Raw genomic sequence first — 17101 nt, 5'->3', positions numbered from 1 at the left:
AGCCCCAAATGGCACTCCATGATGACAGTGTGGAGCCTGCTTGGGATTCTCTCTCTCCCTCTCTGTCTGCCCCTCCCCTGTTTGCTTTCTATCCCTGTCTCTCTCAAAATAAAAAAAAAATTTTTTTTAATTTAAGGGCTGATTCTTTGAAACACCAAACTAATCTGGTTGTCTAATTAAGAAAAAACAAACAAACAAACAAACACCACCCCCCCCATAATAACCAGAGTTAGAAATGAGAACGAGAATATAATATCAGATGGGAATAAAGCCCTTAAAAATTAAAATATATCATGTTCAAGTCGATTCTAGTAAATCTCCAATTCTTGATGAAGTGAACATTTTTTCTAAGAAATATGAATTGCCAAAATTGATCCATGAAAAAATAATGTATCAGGGGCCCCTGGGTGGTTCAGTCAGTTAAATGATTGACTCTTAGCTCAGGTCTTGATCTCAGAGTCGTGAGTTCAAGCCCAACTTTGGACTGTGTGTGGGTGTGAAGCCTACTTAAGAAAAAAAACAAAGGAGTGTATCAGAATAAGCAAACAGGTATGGAAGAAATTGATCGTGTATGTCTTTGGGGAAAAATGTTGCTTCCAAGAAAATTTCTGAGTCCAGACAATTGCCAGTCTATCCTGTTAGCTTTTAGGAAAAGCAAGACTTGTGGGCACGTGGTGAGATCTTTTCAGGATTCCGAAACAAGATGGTACCCCAAAAGAGTTCATGGCCTTTGACTTCAAGATAATCCCAATTCTGCCTCTCATTCTAATCAGGTAAACAGGGATTTATGAGCAAGAGTACTTTTATAGCTCTAAATAGTGAAAAACTGGAAACAAAAATATTCCTCACTACGAAAATGGGCAATAGGGGTGCCTGGGTGGCTCAGTCGGTTGAGCGTCCGACTTCGGCTCAGGTCATGATCTCACGGCTTGTGAGTTTGAGCCCCACGTCAGGCTCTGTGCTGACAGCTCAGAGCCTGGAGCCTGCTTCTGCTTCTGTGTCTCCCTCTTTCTCTGCCCCAACCCACTCGCATTCTGTCTCTGTCTCTCTCAAAAATAAACATTAAAAAAAAAAAAGAAAGAAAATGGGCAATAAATCAATGATATTTACAGCACAAAATACTTTCTAGTCACCCAGTTTGTGTTCAAACAACATTTAATGATATGGAAACAGTCTCATGATAAGTGAAAAATCTAGATATAAAATTGATTTTACAATATAATCCCAACTTGTTTAAAACAATTTTTTACATTGATGCATAAAAACACAAGTTGGATAGAAATGTCAGTAGTCATTATATCTGAATATTTAAAATTTTCTCTGTTTGGGGCGCCTGGGTGACTCAGTCAGTTAAGCCTCCAACTCTTGATTTCGGCTTTGGTCATGATCTCATGGTTGGTGGAATCGGGCCCCGCATCCGGCTCTGTGCTGACAGTGTGGCGCCTACTTGAGATTCTCTCTCTCCCTCTCTTTCTGTCCCTCCTGTGCTTGTTTGTGCTCTCTCTCTCTCAAAATAAATAAACTTAAAAAAAAAAAAAGATTTAAAATTTTCTGTTGGACTTTTCTTATTTTCCAAATTCTCTATATTAAACATGTATTACTTTTATAATCCAAAAAAGTGTTATTTAAAAGGCATAAATTTGTATACAATAAGGAATAAAAGGAAATATACAAAAATAATAACAATGGTGATCTTTGGGTGGTAGATAATAAATTATTTTAGTTTCTGCTTTGTAATATTGACCATTTTCCATATTGCACAACGAGCAATGATTACTTTTATTATAAGCATTTTAAAAAACAGTCTCCATAGGCTTGATAACTTGATAACATTTTTATTATATATTTTAAGTTTTTCATAATTATTTTTAAGTGGATGCTAAATATACACGGTAAATATATGCATATTATATTTTGTAATTTAGCTTCCCCTAGTATATTACGAACATTAAAAATTTTTTTTCTTAATGTTTATTTATTTTTGAGAGAGAGAGAGAGAGTGCAAGTGAGGGAGGGGCAGAGAGAGAAGGAGACACAGAATACAAAGCAGGCTTCAGGCTCTGAGCTGTCAGCACAGAGTTCTATATGGGGCTTGAACCCATGAACCATGAGATCATGACCTGAACTGAAGTCATGATGCTTAACTGACTGAGCCACCCAGGCGCCCCTGGACATTTTTTAAAGTAGACTTCACACCCAGCACAGAGCAGGCTTCAGGCTCTGAGCTGTCAACACAGAGCTCAATATGAGGCTTGAACTCATGACCCTGAGATCAAGACCTGAGCTAAGATCAAGAGTCAGACAGTTAACTGAGCCACCCAGGCTCCCTGTATTATGAACATCTTTAACATCCTTAAACATTAATATAAAATATCATTTTTTAATGGCTCCATAATATGTTGTGTATTTAAGTTTATTTATTTTGAAAGACAGAGCATGTGAGCTGGGAGGGGCAGAGAGAGAGGGAGAGAGAGTGAGAGAGAGCATCCCAAGCAGGCTCCCCACTGCCAGTACAGAGCCTGATGTAGAGTTCAAACCCACCAACCGTGAGATCATGACCCGAGCCCAAGTCAAGAGCCAGACACTTAACCGACTGAGCCACCCATGTGTCCCAGCATATTTTGTTTTTTTTTTCAACGTTTATTTATTTTTGGGACAGAGACAGAGCATGAACGGGGGAGGGGCAGAGAGAGGGAGACACAGAGTCGGAAACAGGCTCCAGGCTCTGAGCCATCCGCCCAGAGCCTGACGCGGGGCTCGAACTCACGGACCGCGAGATCGTGACCTGGCTGAAGTCGGACGCTTAACCGACTGCACCACCCAGGCGCCCCCCAGCATATTTTTTAAAGTTTATTTATTTATTGAGGAGAGAAAATGCGTGCGCGCGTGCGCACACACACACACACACACACACACTTGCAAGTTGGGGAGGGGCAGAGAGAGAGAGAATCCTAAGCAGGCTCTGCACTCTCAGCCCAGAGCCCGATGGAGGGCTTGAACCTGCAAACCATGAGATCAGGACCTGAGCTGAGTTGGACCCAGGCAACTTGGCTGCATAATATTTTATTACAGTTTTTTTTTTTTTTACCAGATTTAGATTAAATTTTTTTGTCCTAATTAAAACTGTACTTCAATAAACACTCTTACTCAACAGTCTTTCTCAGACAATCTTGCAGTTTTTGAGTTCTCTACAGTCTGCTGAATGAGGGCAGCCCAGCCTTGGATTTCTCTCCAGGGGAACAGGGCATTTATTTCCTCTCCAGATGGGCAGTCTGGACCAGTGTGACCTACGACATGAATGTGCATGTGAGTGCCTGGGCATCTTTTTGAACGTCAGGTTCTGATTTAGTAGGTCTGGGTTGGCCCCGAGATCTGGCACTTTTCTAATGGGCTCCCTTGAAGTCTGTGCTTTGAGAAGCACTTCCATGGCCAGCATATCATTTGCCAATTCAAGTTTCAAAAAGCTTTCCTCCTGTCTCAAGTTCTGTCTCGATGGAATTCTAGTCCCAGCTACACCCTGCAAAACCACAGAGAACAAGATTAATTTACCTGAACGTGAAGGTTTTTCAGTTATTTTAAGGCAACTGATGAGTTCCTCTGAGTTTTCTTTCTCTGCTTTTCCAAATATTCCACATGGGCTATGACATAAAATCCCTCAGCAACTTGATTTCTGTCTCCCTTGTCCCTTTTACAGTGCAGCTCCCAGAACTGAAAGTATTGCTTATCGTCTAGGCTGATGGGCTGCAGGTAGAAGGGTACCATCATGACCTTCATCTCCAGTAGAATTCTGTTAGGAATTCAGCTAAGAGCCCATGTTACTGGAATGACTCATGCTGAGCCCATTGTCAGCTAAGAGCCTGAAGTCATTTCCACATGGACTGCTGTTGGTTCGCATCTTCATCAACTTTGACTTGAGCAATGGACTCTTTGAACCGAAGTAACCCAAGGGACTCTTGTTAAGCTTGGATTTTCTCGCCTGAATTCGGCATAGAGCTGTCCTCGTCTCAGAGAAAAGATGCTACGACCACAGGAAGGGGGCGGTGTTGAGTCAGGGATCCCACCACCATTTGGACCAATATAAAGGTGTCACTGATATTTGCAAATTACACCTTTTTCAGCTTTATTTTGGAATCTCGTTATTGACAATCAGACATTTCTGAAGAAAGAATCTATACTTTTATTTACTTATATAACAGTTAATGATCATGCAGAATTTTTTTTTAATGTTTGTTTATTTTTGAGAGAGAGAGAGAGAGAGATAGCATGAGTGAGGAAGGGGCAGAGAGAGAGGGAGACACAGAACATGAAGCAGGTTCCAGACTCTGAGCTGTCAGCACAGAGCCTGATGCAGGGCTTGAACTCAAGAACCGTGAGATCATGACCTGAGCCGAAGTCAGATGCTCAACTGACTGAGCCACCCAGGCACCCCAGAAATTTTTATTTTTAGTTTATTGAAGTGAACTTTCTCCTGTGTAACCATTTCCTTTCCCCTTTCACATCCAATAGGGAGTGATATAATATGTGCTAGTATGATGCAATACTAATGATATATGTCATGATTTTAATAAATGCTGCTTTTTTTGTGGAAAATTTAGAAAACATTAAAGTTAAAGAAGAATATGAAAGTCCCATTTGATGGCATCATCTACTGGCATCCGTTGTTGACATTTCTTTCATTCTTTTTTTTTTTTTTTTTTTTTCTTTTTAAGTAGGCTCCGTGCCTAGCATGGAGCCCAAGGCAGGGCTTAAATTCACATCCCTGAGATCAAGACCTGAGCCGAGGTCAAGAGCAGATGCTTAACCAACTGAGCCACTCAGGAGCCCCTCCTCCATTCTTTTTTATTTGCATATTTTTATGTTGCTAAAATCCAGTATTTTATTTTATTTTTTTAAAGATTTTTAAAAAAAATTTTAAGTAATCTCTACACCCAACATGGGCTCGAACTTACATCCCCGAGATCAAGAGTTGCATCTCTACTGACTGAGCTAGTCAGGTGCCCCTAAAACCCAATATTTTAACTGTTTTATTACTGAGTAATAGATGTTCATTGTAGGAAAAAAGTGGAAAATACAAATGTGTAAAAGAAGAAGAAATAGAAATTCCCATTATCTAGAAATAACCTCAAGTTACATTTTGATATGTTTCTTTTTTTTTTTTTTAACGTTTTATTTATTTTTGAGACAGGGAGAGACAGAGCATGAACAGGGGAGGGTCAGAGAGAGGGAGACACAGAATCTGAAACAGGCTCCAGGCTCTGAGCTGTCAGCACAGAGCCCGACGCGGGGCTCGAACTCACGGACCACAAGATCATGACCTGAGCCAGAGTTGGCTGCTTAACCGACTGAGCCACCCAGGCACCCCCTGATATGTTTCTTTTAAGATCTTTAAATCTGCATATAAATTACATTTTTTTGTTAAGAAATGAAGTTACACATTAATAGTGTATTATAAATTTTTTCCACTTAATATATTAGAAGCATTTTCTATGTCAAAAATATACATATTATCAATACTTGATATTTACATATTACATATGCTATATATCTTATGTGTAATGAATATAATCTACAATATAGTTTTAATGGATGTAATTTTATATATATCTTATGTATATCTTATCTTATATATCTTATGTATGTCTTATATATATATCTTTTTTTTTAATTTTTTTTTCAATGTTTATTTATTTTTTGGACAGAGAGAGACAGAGCATGAACGGGGGAGGGGCAGAGAGAGAGGGAGACACAGAATCAGAAACAGGCTCCAGGCTCTGAGCCATCAGCCCAGAGCCCAACGCGGGGCTCGAACTCACGGACCGCGAGATCGTGACCTGGCTGAAGTCGGACGCTTAACCGACTGCGCCACCCAGGCGCCCCTATGTATCTTATGTATATCTTATGTATATCTTATCTTATATATCTTATGTATAATGAATATATATCTACAGTGTAGTTTTTAATGGATGTATAATTTATTTAACTTCTCCTCTATGGTTAGATAGTGAGAGTTAAAATTTTCTTGCTGGAATACAAACTTTTTATTCTAGTTTTTTTTAATGTTTATTTATTTTTGAGAGAGAGAGACACACACACACAGAGTGCGAGCGGGTTAGGGGCAGAGAGAGAGGGAGATACAGAATCCAAAGCAGGCTCCAGGCCCCGAGCTGTCAGCACAGAGCCGGACACGGGGCTCGAACTCACAGACCGCAAAACCATGACCCGAGCTGAAGTCGGACGCTCAACTGACTGAGCCACCCAGGTGCCCCAAAACTTTTTATTCTAAATAGGATCACTGCATTAGATCAGGTGTTCTTAACCTCTCTGTTAATATGAACTTCTTGATAATGCCTACCTCAAGTTTTTAAACAGTTTTTTTTTTTTTTTCAACGTTTATTTATTTTTGGGACAGAGAGAGACAGAGCATGAACGGGGGAGGGGCAGAGAGAGAGGGAGACACAGAATCGGAAACAGGCTCCAGGCTCCGAGCCATCAGCCCAGAGCCCGACGCGGGGCTCAAACTCACGGACCGCGAGATGGTGACCTGGCTGAAGTCGGACGCTTAACCGACTGCGCCACCCAGGCGCCCCAAGTTTTTAAACAGTTTTTAAACTTAACTTTATTACAAATACACATTTAAATGCATTAATATAGTTTACCTACTTGGTGTCTTTACCGACCCTTATGGCGTTCTATTAATTGAATATATTATAGATTGCTTAGCTATAATATAATCACAAATGGCACATTAGAAACTGCTATTTTCAACAAGAAAATTAACAACGAACATTATGCAGTATAGTAGATAGCTTTAGTTTTCATTTTCTATATTTCTATCTGTATATTTTCTGTATTAATATCCATGAGCATTTTCTACCATTTTCTTTTTTTTTTAAGTTTATTTATTTTTGAGAGAGTGAAAGTGCAAGCAGGGGAGGGGCACAGAGAGAGAGAGAGAGAGAGAGAGAGAGACCCTAAGCAGTCTCTGGGCTATCAGCAAAGAGCCTGATGCAGGGCTTGAACTCATGAACCTTGAGATCATGACCTGAGCTGAAGTCAGTCACTTAACTGAACTACCCAGGTGCCCCCACCATTTTCTATATCCGTGTTTTTTCTCAAGCTTGTTAAAGTTGAGATCCCTCAAGCCAACAGATCTTCTCCATTCAGTCCACTCAGCCGTGGGGTGGGCACCTCAGTTTACTCCGCGTTCTCTCTTGTGTCTCCCACATTATGAGGCAGAGAAGGAATTCCCTTTAGTCTTGACACCTAAATCACTTTTCCGGGTTTCAGTTCTATGGCAAACTATTTTAGAGAACGTTCAGTGAACTTACTCTGTATGTTTTCACATTGTGAGGATTTACTCTGTAAGAATATTATTTCACCTGTATTTAGAGAAAGTTGCTTGCTTTGGCAATCTCTCTTTTGCTATGAGAATTCACATGAGCCAAATTCCACTTTCAGAAATGCTGTGGGCCAAACTTCATGCTGTGTAAGTTCATATCTAAAGACTGTAAATTTCTGAATGGGTTCATAAGATGAAATAGAACTTACTTGTGCTCACTCCTTTCCTGAGAAATTAATTCCAGAATGTTTTAAATGCCTACAGTTATAGACTGAAGCTGCTAATGACAGAAAAAAAGACATCAGTGATTTCAGATGGGTTAGACCACACGTTTTAATAATTTTGCAAATAAGGAAGTTCTGACCTTGAGGGGAAACCCTCTTGGTCCTTCTAAAGATAACATAAGTCATTCTAAAGGATACACACACACACACACACACACGCACACACACATATTAATTTTTTAATGTTTAATTTATTTTTGAGAGAGAGAGAGAGAGAGAGCACGGAGGAGGGGCAGAGAGGGAGACACAGAATCTGAAGTGGGCTCCAGCCCACAGCCCACTGTACTGACAGCTCAGAGCCTGACGCAGGGTTCAAACTCATGAACTGCGAGATCATGACCTAAGCCAAAGTCAGGGCTTAACTGGCTAGCCACCTAGGGGCCCGTAAAGGATATTTTTCAAGACAGTAACTTAAAAATTAAGAATTCCACTCATTTCAAGTTTGACAGGATTTGGCATAATAAATATTTGAGACATGAATATTTATATTTATATTTAGTTTATATTTACTTTACCAGGATAGTAGAAAATATGGCTCTGGTTTCTTGAATGTTACATGGTATATGTGGTGGGGACACAAGTCGACTGGATATAATTTTGTGTTTGGGTTTAAATATTTGCTTTTCAGGTGCTCGCCTCATGTTGTCTTACCCCAGCCTCAATCCATTGACCATGGTGCTGCTTTTCTAACTTTCTGTACGAAAACTATGTTCCACCCCTAATATCATCTGTCAGCTGTGGTTAAGAGTCCTTATCCTCTGGGAGCCTAAGTCATGTTGGCCACGAACTAGGGCTAACTATTGAACACTCCCTGAACTACAAACATGGGAACGGGGCATAATACTGTTGCATGAGAACGTCATAGCTTCAATCTTTCTGGGGAATATGGAAACAAAATCCTTTTTCAGCTCAGTCCCTAATAAAAAAAGTAAAAAAGTAACTCGTCCTGAGAGGCTTTACGTATTTCCACTCTCCCTCCTGGGACTCTGAGCAGCTTCCATGTAAACAAGCCCAGGCCGGCCTGCTGGAGAAAAAGGTCAACTATCTTACCTGAGTTCGTTTTGGACTAACGAGACCCTAGCTGATCTGCCAGCTTATTGACAGCTGACCAAAGATGCTTGGGTGAGTCCAGCTGAGACCAGAAGCCCAGTCCAAATTGCCGACCCCTATATGTTGAGTGAAATAAGTTACTACAGTTTTAAGCACTGAATTACGAGGTTGCTTCTTACACAGCAAAAGGCAAGTAGTACATACTACTAGAGGCCTGGTCACAGGTTGAATAACTGGCTCAATTTTTCTTGATTTTGGAGCAAACTCTGGAGCTATCCTGCTCTTCCCTGACATCCTCAGCTCTTCCACAGCACTTTAGTGTGGTGGCCAAGGTCTTGGGCATGTATTTGCAGACCTGGGTTTGCAATCAGTCTCTCCCACTCATTTGCTGTATGACCTTGGGCAAGTCACTTTCCTCTCTCTGAACTTTATTTTCTCACAGTGTGTAAAGCATGGAAAAGAATATCACCTAATAATATCACATGTGGTTGCTTATCCAGTATCCATTCCTGCCCCCAGCCCCACCCCCACCCTGTACTTCCTTCCTAGCAGAACCCTGATTGCATGCAGGTATTTATGCATCCTCTGTATTGTTTTCTGCATTCTCTACATGGCTTAAATGAGGAGGTGATTCCTAATTAGTCTTAACTAATCTGGGAACTTCCATTCCTCTTGCCAATGCTAAGTTTAAAAGTGAGCATCTAAGCAAATTCTGACCAATGAGAAATGAGAAGGAAGATACTAGTGTGGAGGGACTTTTGGGAAATAGTTCTTCACTTTTTTCTCTCCTTAAGTTTATTTATTTACTTAAATCCCTACACCCAACTGGGAGCTTGAACTCACAACCCGGAGATCAAGAGACACATTCTCTTCCAACTGAGCCAGCCAGGCATCCTTATTTCTTCACTTGTAAGAAGCAGGTGGAGGAAGAAATGATCTGTTTCTTCTCCTAAAGATGACTTGGTCTGGATAGGAGGCCTGGGACTGTAGTAGCCATCTTGTGGTCATGGAGGGAGTTACTTAAAAGCAAAGCCGAAACCCTGAGGGAGGCAGAGGCATAAGATAGGAAGGACCTGGGTCCTTGAACATATCACTAAACCACTGGAACTTCAACCATGGAATCACCCCAATCTCATAAATACTTGTTATATGAAATACAAATCCTTCGTATCATTTAAGTTTGTTTGAGGAGGGTTTTCTGTTCCTGGCTAACCAAAGCGTCCTAAGTGAGATAACCCTTAGCACACCCTCTTGCCCGTAGTAAGCCCTCCATAAATATTAGCTCTTCTTGTGATTGTTAAATGGTTTCAGATTTTACAGATCTTGGACAAACACTTTACTGAATCCTACTGACCCTCTCGGGCACGGTACTGTTTGTTCTCTTTACTTATGGCTCCAGATCTAGAGCGGGGGTTGGCACCACGGTCAGTGAGCCAAGTCTAGCCCACTGCCCGCTTTTGTACCTTAAGCAGGCCTGTGTTCTGGAGTCAATTCTTCAAGGATTATTCACACGGGGGCCTAGTTAATAACGCAGATTGCAGCTTTTACCCCAGAGACGCGGCTTCACTGGATGGATCAGTTAGGACTCTTACGGGCAAGCGACTGAAAACCTGACCCAAGCGACCTGATGGCTTCAGGATACAGGGTTCAAATGGGATCATCAGGAGCAGATTCCATTCTCTCCATCTCTCGGCCCCTCTTCCTCTATGTTGACTCCAGTCTCAGTGTCTGCTATTGAGGGCCACAATATGGCCCAGTAGTGCCTATCCTTTCTAGTTCACGTCTAGTGGGAAAGAGGTAAAGTCTGCCCCAACATTTTCAGCAAAACTTTGGAGAATCACAGTGATTGATTTGACCGAAGTATTGAAAATGCTCTCTAGAAAGCAACAGATGATCCCTTTGTACACTTAGCATTTTATATGTCGGTTGTCTTCTCTCACTAGATTACAAGCTCTAAGAACAGTGGTCAGCACCTGGTATGTGCTTAGTCAATATAATTTTGAATGAATGAATATATAAGCGTATTTATTTAAACGTTGGGATTGGGATCATTTCTCACCCATATTTTTGTTTTCTGCTTTTTAAAAGTACACACCCACACCCACACACCCACACACAGCATGAGCATTCCTTTATGTTAGTAAAGCTGTTTGGGTTGGAGTCGAGAGGCAACAAGCAGTCATTGAAGGTTTTCAAGCAATGGTTGACATTGACCCATTGGCTTATGAGCCATGTTGATCTCATTCTGGCCCATATTCTCTGCATTACCCATAAAGACTGCATCATACAAATATTTCCACATCTCCTCCTCCCATCCCGCCCTTAGAGGATTGTGTTGTAGCTACTACAGTTCTTATTTTGAAGATGATTGGATCTGACTTTTTTTTTGAGCCTGCTCATGTTGCCCAGTTGTCCAAAGTAGTTGCAGTCAAGTGATGCGCCCGCTCCCTTTCCCCCGGGGTTGGGGCTGCTACCTCATCCCCAAAAGATGTATTGCTTCATGAGATCAGCTTACAGCAAACCATGCACAGATAACTTTTCAAACATTTAATTGTAATACTTCCATGCTTAAATCACCAAATTGGCTTTGGAAAACATGCAATCTCTTCAAATGACATTCTCTCTTAACTCAGAATTTACAATATAACAGGGCAGTCTGTATACTTAAGGCATTTGAAAATGGGTGCATAAAAATGGCCTTGATTTACAGGATTTTCTATTTTTTGAAAGCACTGTATTGTGAATGCAATAAATAATGAAAATCAGCTGTGCAATCTGCCTTTTTACCTGTATGGCACTTAATATAATTGGGTGTACAGGGAACTTAGAAGTCATATTTATTTTCTATGGCTCCTATAATTAAGTAGCACAAGCTTAGCAGCTGAAAACAACAGAAATTCATTCTCTCACAGTTCCAGAATTAAGGTGTTAGCAAATCTATGCTCTCTCTGAGACTCTGGGTAGAGTCCTTGCTTGCCTTTTCCTAGCTTCTAAAAAATGTTTTTCCTAATGTTTATTTATTTTTGAGAGAGAGAGAGAGAGAGAGAGAGAGATGGAGTGTGAGCAGGGGAGGGGCAGAGGGAGGGAGACACAGAATCTGAATCAGGCTCCAGGCCCTGAGCTGTCAGAGCCCAATGTGGAGCTCAAACTCATGGGTGGGAGATCATGACCTGAGCCAAAGTGGGATGCTTAACCAACTGAGCCACCCAGGTGCCCCACCTTTTCCTAGCTTCTGGTGGTGACCAGCAATCCTTGGTATTCGTTCACTTGCAGCTACACACTCCAATCTCTGCCTTCGTTGTCACATGACCTTCTTTCCGTGTGTCTCTGGCTTCACATGGCATTTGCCTTGTCTTGTAAGGATAATAGTCGTATTGAATTAGGACCCGCCCGCATGGCCTCATCTTGATTACATCTTCAAATACCCTATTTCCAAATAATGTTATATTCACCGATACAGGGGATGGAGTTTAGGGCTTCGACTTATCTTTTGGGGAGAATAATCCAATCAATAACATGGATCATCTAGTCTACTTCTCTACTGAACATAGGAAGCTGCCATACAAGATCTGTCCGATCTTAAGACTTAGGTACACTGCCTGATAGTCGATTTAAATCAAAACCAGATAGGCGGGGTAAGGGCAGGGAGAGGATCCTGGTACCAGATCTTCCCATTCTCACTAGGGTGAGGTAGCTGCTATTGAACTGACCTAGCTATAGAAATTGATTGGAGACTTGGGTGGGTAAGATAAACTCTAAAAAGCATAGCAGGGAAAGTCGGATGCCGGGCAGGGTGGTGGGGAGTCCAGATGGTGGTGAATATTCTGGAGGTAGATGAGTGGGATCGTCTTCACCCTCTAGATTCACCACTGGTCAGTAGTGGTGTCACTACTGGTGGTTTCAGATTTTCCACTAGTCATGGTTTAAAAAGTAAAAAGACCGGGTGTCTGGGTGGCTCAGTCGGTTGAGTGTCTGACTCTTGACTTCGGCTCAGGTCATGATCTCGTGGTTCATGAGTTTGAGCCCAGTTCCAGGCTCTGCAATGACAGCACGGAGCCTGCTTGGGATTCTCTCTCTGCCTCTTCCCTGCTGGTGCTGTTTCTCTCTGTCTCTCTCTCTCTCTCAAAATAAATAAATAAATCTTAAAAAATAAATAAAAAGTAAGAAGACATAGGCAAATTAATACTATATTTTGTTTTGCCCAATATATCCAAAATATTATTTTCAATGCCATGGATATAAAAATATTAAGACATCTTGCCTTCTTTTTTCCCCAGACTAAGTCTTCCAAACCCAGTGGGCATTTTATGTCTGCAGCACATCACTAGCCGTATTTCAGGAGCCTGATAGCCATATGTATCGGAGTGCTGTAGATTCTAAAAGCACTACCACCGAGTGGTAGGATCCTAAGCCACAGGCTGGGTTGTAGGTGAGACTCATTTCTGGGGAAGAACATTGGCAGGAGCAAGGCAGACAATCAAGGGTGTTTGGAGAAATGCACAGGACAGGCCCGAAGAGGAATAAGTGTTCCAAGTGAAGACAGAGTGAATGCAAGGGACAGAGACCCATTTAAACCTGCTTAAGTAAGGGTGGGATGGTTGTTCTGCATGGTGAGAGTCCTTGGAAATGAATTGTAAGAAGTCACTCGTGGACCAGGAATCCAGAGGGAATTCTGGTCAAATAATCACTCTCTTTGTCTCCCTCTTTGGGGTTATGAAACCTCATCCCCATTTTGGTTTGTCTGCTTTGTTAGTCTCTTTCTACTCACTGATTTCCTCATGTATTCATCTACTTGAACCTTAAAATGTCTTTCTCAGGTGCCAGCCCTACAACCTGTCAACCCAGCTCCACACCACTAAGTCTCCCACTGTCCCCATTTCAAGTTCCAAGGCGATAAAATCGGACTGGCCTCTTGATCAGTCATCTCATAGCCAGGAAGCCAAGCTCACCTAGTATAAAAGAGGGCCACCCAGGCTCATTCATGGTATCAGGCAGTGGTTCTCAAAGTGGGTTCTCCCCACCAGCAGCATTAGAAATGCAAATTCAGGGGCGCCTGGGTGGCGCAGTCGGTTAAGCGTCCGACTTCAGCCAGGTCACCATCTCGCGGTCCGTGAGTTCGAGCCCCGCGTCGGGCTCTGCGCTGATGGCTCAGAGCCTGGAGCCTGTTTCCGATTCTGTGTCTCCCTCTCTCTCTGCCCCTCCCCCGTTCATGCTCTGTCTCTCTCTGTCCCAAAAATAAATAAACGTTGAAAAAAAAAATTAAAAAAAAAAAAGAAATGCAAATTCATGGGCCCCACCCTAATTCGTTGAATTAGCATCTCTGGGGATGAGCACAGAACACTATGTTAGAACAGTAGGTGAGGGCAGATTCCTTCAGGAAGGGATGTGGGTAGGGACTACCATCAAAGGCAAGAGCAAAGTCAGTGGCCTGGGGGGAATCCAGACCTGGAGAAACACAGGTCCCAGGTGTGACCTCAGTTTCCATCACTGGGAACCAGGTCTACTGGGAGGGGATCAGGGAAGGGGTCATAAAGAACAGCTTGGAACGTAACCTAATTCTAAACCATGTCAAGACAGGACTGCCCACAAGGGTTTTTAGTAAACCTAATTCTCAGTACCCAGGACAGGCAAAGGCAGAGAGGAAAAGAGTGGGGATGGGAGAGGGAGAGTCAGGTTAACAGCTATAAGTACTGCTTAGTTCTGCTTAGCTGCTTCGTTAGTTAAAGCGAGAACTAGATACTACATTAGATTAAATTAAATTCATGATATTTTTTTATTTTTTATTTAAAAAAAAATTTTTTTTTCAACGTTTATTTATTTTTGGGACAGAGAGAGACAGAGCATGAACGGGGGAGGGGCAGAGAGAGGGAGACACAGAATCGGAAACAGGCTCCAGGCTCTGAGCCATCAGCCCAGAGCCCGACGCGGGGCTCGAACTCACAGACGGTGAGATCGTGACCTGGCTGAAGTCGGACGCTTAACCGACTGCGCCACCCAGGCGCCCCAAATTCATGATATTTTAACCATTAAAAAAAGTTGAATTTTAAGCAGTGGTAGAAACTGCTGAGTGCTTGACGTTTGCTTTTTCCATGGTGCATAAACTGTATTAAATTAAAAATTTACGCTACAAAAATAGCTTCAAAAAAATGGCTTCACAGGGGTACCATTATTAACATAACCTTACCTCAGACAGATTTTTTATTACTGGAGACAACTCTTCTATGTAAAAAATATATTAATGGCGGGAGCAGAAGAAAAATACCAACTACAGATGGTAAGCATTTTCTTGCAAAGTCACATCAAATTTAACATTAGCCTTGGAAAACAGAAACATGTTTCAAACAAAAGGTTTTAAATATTCTTATGGCCATGTGTAGATTTTCACCTCTGGTCTAGGATTCCATCATAAAGAGTGCAACTTTAAGTGATTAAAATATGTAAATAAAAGAGCTTAAAATTTTTGCGCCAAAATGCTATCTAATGAGTTGTTGTTATAGTATTTTCACTGCAAGTTTCTAGTAAGTGGCGTTTATGGAAAAAAGACTTATTTTATTAGTAGGAAATAGGTGGAGTTAGTAAACTTGAGACAGATGCCTAGAATAATGATTTGATAAAAGGTGCACAATTCTACCAAGAGCAAATTAGAAGTCATAAGGGAGTAAGATCGCTCTGAAAAGATTTTCTGCAATCCTCATTCCCATTACAGACATGTCTAGGTACAACTTATGTCGGAAGTGGATTTCTATTTTAGGAAGAAAGAAAAGGGTGAATTCCCTAAGAATTATTTTTCCTCCCTTTTTTCTCAAACTTATTATCTAAAAGTGTTGCCATGAGGAAGCAAAGCATGCTCCTAATGCTGAATGCTGAAATTTAATCTAATGAAAGTTTAGCTAAACAGTACGGTTTTATAGTGTTATTCTCATCTGACTCTTTTGTTTTACACGATGAGATTTAAACTTATACACTGGCAAACCTAAACAGAGTCCTCCTCTGCGTATTAGGCATGTGTACACTTTTCTGCACTGTCACTTACATATCTGAACATACTGCTTTAAACTTCACAAAAGGTAGCTTCCCCAGCTCATCCATCATTTTCTGAAATCCTAACTATTGCTTAATAATACAAAGCTACAAGTGATGTTAGTGGGTGGTTGGGAACGTAGCGTGTGCCATAGGAGTAAGGCAAATGTGTATTTATCTGTCAGTTTGCTAATTTTATTGCCATTGTCCATCCAGTCTTTCAAATTGTGATAGCAGCCATTGTTCAAATCCATTAGTGTAACTTCAGAGCTTCTGTAGTGCGAAGAAGCATTTCTCGAACTTGTTCACTGCTTTGCACATAGTAGGCACTTAGTATTTGAATTTGAATGAATTTCTAGTACCCTCCTTTGAATTTATTTTATTTTTTAATCATTTATTTATTTTTTAATTTACATCCAAGTTACTTGGCATATAGTGCAACAATATTTTCAGGAGTAGATTCCTTAATGCCCCTTACCCATTTAGTCCATCCCCCCTCCCAAAACTCCTCCAGCAACCCTCTGTTTGTTCTCTATATTTAAGAGTCTCTTAATGTTCATCTGTTTTGTATCTTAAAGTCCTCATACGAGTGAACTCATATGATATTTGTGTTTCTCTAATTTTGCTTAGCATAATGCCCTCTAGTTCCATCCACATAGTTGCAAATGGCAAGATTTCTTTCTTTTTGATTGCCGTGTAATACTCCATTTTATATATATCACACATCTTCTTTATCCATCCATCTGTCGATGGACATTGTGTTCTTTCCATACTTTGGCTATTGTTGATAGTGCTGCTATAAACATAAGGGTGCATGTGTCCCTTCGAAACAGCATACCTCTATCCCTTGGGTAAATACCTAGTAGTGTAATTTCTGGGTCGTAGGGTGGTTCTGTTTTTAGTTTTTTGAGGAACCTCCCTCCTGTTTTCCAGAGTGGCTGCACCAGTTCGCATTCCCACCAACAGTGCAAAAGAGATCCTCTTTCTCCACATCCTCGCCAGCATCTGTTGTTGCCTGAGTTGTTCATGTTAGCCATTCTGACAGGCATGAAGTGGTATCTCACCTCCTTTGAATTTCTAGTCTAACTTGTAGAACTTTATATAATTTTTTGGATACTTTAATTGTAGGGCTGTAGCCAGACTGATGTGATGATCTTGGAGGTACTTCATCTGGAGAATGAAGAGACATTACTAATAAATTAAAAGTAACGACCTGGGGCGCCTGGGTGGCTCTGTCGGTTGAGCGTCTGACTTCGGCTCAGGTCGTGATCTCACAGTTCCTGAGTTCGAGCCCCACGTCGGGCTCTGTGCTGACAGGTCAGAGCCTGGAGCCTGCTTCAGATTCTGTGTCTCTCTCTCTCTGCCCCATCCCCACTCATGCTCTGTCTCTGTCTTAAAAATAAATAAA

This window comes from Herpailurus yagouaroundi, unplaced genomic scaffold, assembly GCF_014898765.1.
Source record: "Herpailurus yagouaroundi ecotype Mexico unplaced genomic scaffold, PumYag 206, whole genome shotgun sequence".
Lineage (NCBI taxonomy): Eukaryota > Metazoa > Chordata > Mammalia > Carnivora > Felidae > Herpailurus > Herpailurus yagouaroundi.
The sequence above is the reverse complement of the archived record's forward strand: the minus strand, read 5'-3'. Positions refer to the sequence as shown.